The sequence below is a fragment of the Propithecus coquereli genome, unplaced genomic scaffold (genome assembly GCF_000956105.1).
Source record: "Propithecus coquereli isolate 6110/MARCELLA unplaced genomic scaffold, Pcoq_1.0 Scaffold214, whole genome shotgun sequence".
NCBI lineage: Eukaryota > Metazoa > Chordata > Mammalia > Primates > Indriidae > Propithecus > Propithecus coquereli.
The window spans coordinates 6,839,764-6,842,650 of NW_012146523.1; positions in this window are offsets into that span (position 1 = coordinate 6,839,764).

The window sequence follows — 2,887 nt, forward strand, 5'->3', positions numbered from 1 at the left end:
AGATGGAAAACCCTACCATGCTCATGGACTGGCAGAATCAACATTGTTAAAATGCCCACACTAAAGTGATTTACAGAATTAATGCAATCCCTATCAAAACCCATCATCATTCTTTACAGATCTAGAAAAAATAATTCTATGCTTCACATGGAACCAGAGAAGATTTTGTATAGCCAAAGCAATCTTAAGCAAAAAGAACAAATTGGGAGGCTTCAGACTACCACATTGCAAGCTTTACTACAAGGCAACAGTAACCAAAACAGCATGATACTAGCACAAGAACAGAGGTATAGACCTTTGGAACAGGATTGAAAACCCAGAAATAAAACCATACTCATTTTGTCATCTAATCTTTGACAAAGCAGACAAAAATATACGTTGGGGAAAAGAATCCCTATTCAATAAATGGTGCTGGGAAAATTAAATGGCTACATTCCAAAGAATGAAACCAAATCTCTATCTCTCACCATATACAAAAATTAACTCAAGATGGATTAAAGACTTAAATGTAAGACCTGAAATCACAAAAATTCTAGAATAAAACCTAGGAGAAACTCTTATGGACATTGGCCTAGGCAAAGAATTTATGGTTAAGACCCCAAAAGCAAATGCAACAAAAGCAAAATTAAATAAATAAATGTGACTTAATTAAACTAAAAAGCTTCTGTACAGCAAAAAAGACAATCAACAGAGTAAATAGACAACCTACAGAATGGGAGAAAATATTTGAAAACTATACATCTGACCAGGAACTAATATCCAGAATCTACAAGGAACTCGAATACATCAGAAAGAAAAGACAGCCTCATTAAAATTGGGCTAACGATGTGAACAGACATTTTTCAAAAGAAGATATACAAATGATCAAGAAAGATATGAAGAAAATGCTCCACATCACTAATCATGAGGGAAAATCAAATTAAAACCACAATGAGACACCACATTATCATAGTCAGAATGGCCATTATTAAAAAGTCAAAAAACAATAGATATTTTACATGGATGTGGTGAAAAGGGAACACTTATACACTGTTTTGGTATGAATGCAAATTAGTACAATCTTTATGGAAAACAGTATGGAGCTTTCTCAAAGAACTAAAAGTAGATCTACTATCTGATCCAGGAATCCCACTACTGGGTATCCATCCAGAAAGAAGTCATATCAAAAAGACACCTGTACTTGTATGTTTATCACAGAACAATTTATAATTGTAAAGATGGAAAATCAACCTAAATGCCCATCAACCAATGAGCAGATAATGGAAATGTGGTGTGTGTGTGTGTTTGTGTGTGTCTATATCTATATCTATCTATACATAGATATATACACATATATATATGTAGATATATATACATATATATCATATATTAATAATATAACTCAGACATAAAAAAAGAATAAAGAATAGAATAATGTCTTTTGCAGCAAGTTGGATGGAACTGGAGGCCATTACTCTAAGTGAAGTAACTCAGGAAAGGAAAACCAAATACCACATGTTCTCACTTATAAATGGGAGCTAAGCTATGGGTATGCATGTTCACACAGAGTGGTATAATGAACACTGGAGACTCAAAAGGAGGGAGGGTGGGAAGGGAGTGAGATATGAAAAATTATCTATCAAGTACAATGTACACTATTCGTGTGATGGGTATACTAAAAGCCCAGACTTCACCACTATACAATACAATCATGTAATGAAAAAAACACCTGTACCCCCTAAATTATTGAAATTTTAAAAACGCAGTAAAAAAAAATGAAAGTCAAAAGCAAAAATAAAACCAAAGAAGAATAGAGTTGAAGCAGAAATAGACCTAAGAATAACACATGGGAGCAATCTTAAAAATTTTCAGTCATAAAGCCTTCTTTTTTTTCCCCTAATAATATAATTCTCCATCGTCACAATTTGTCAATCATTGAGCCAATACTTGGACTCTTTGTGTGGGGGCAGCTTAGGAGGCAGGGAGGCAGGGAGATTAAGGACTCACTTCTTTCTCAGTGAAGAGAGAGTAGAAGGCTTCACAATGGGAACTTTGATAGGTACATATGATAATTCTCAGAATATCGAGTTTTTCAAAACATCCTGTTCTTTGGTAAAATAGGGCTTTCCTGACACAAATATTCCTGACCTTGGGAAAGTATTTATGATTGTTATACACAAAAGGATGTGTTTTTGTGTTTTCATCTGTGAAATAAGTGCAATGAATGATGCTAGGAAATGGTGGGAACAATTCATTTGTGGGAGTTCTTCCAATACTTTAAAAAGCTTAAGTTGGCATTAGAGGACAACATGAGAATTTACCTTAACACCACTTAAGCCTTAACAAAAGAAGAATAACAATTAATATAGGAAAAGGAATTTCTTTCAGAACACAGGAAACTGAGTCAGAGAAAAATCTGAGCCTCAGCTTCCAGTTCCAATTTTGGTATGAATGAGGTCATTAGGAAGTGAAGGCAATATGAATGGCAAACTTTCATTTGAAAGAAAGATAGTGATGGGGTGGGTGAATTTAGCCCCGTATAATTCAACCAACAATCCCACTGGTTCTTAAAGGCTCAAAAAAATTAAACAAAATAAAAATAAGCAAGTAAAATATCCAAAAAACAAACAAAACAAAACCATACAAGGGCATGATTTTAAACATATAGCAGGATTAAAATAACTGTCAAGACATTCTTTGGGCAGGAAATGAAGAAACGAGTGCATGAATGCAGATAGGAGTTTTAGAACCTACAAGATCAGATCTATAAGTGCATCAGCAAGATGTGAGCCTTTCTGGATACGTATTGATTGTGATAGAGTCCTTTGAATTGGAAATGGGAAGTTAAATTTTAATTTCCATTTGTTAGTATAAATCACAAGCCCTTGCTAGAGAAAAATTTTCACCT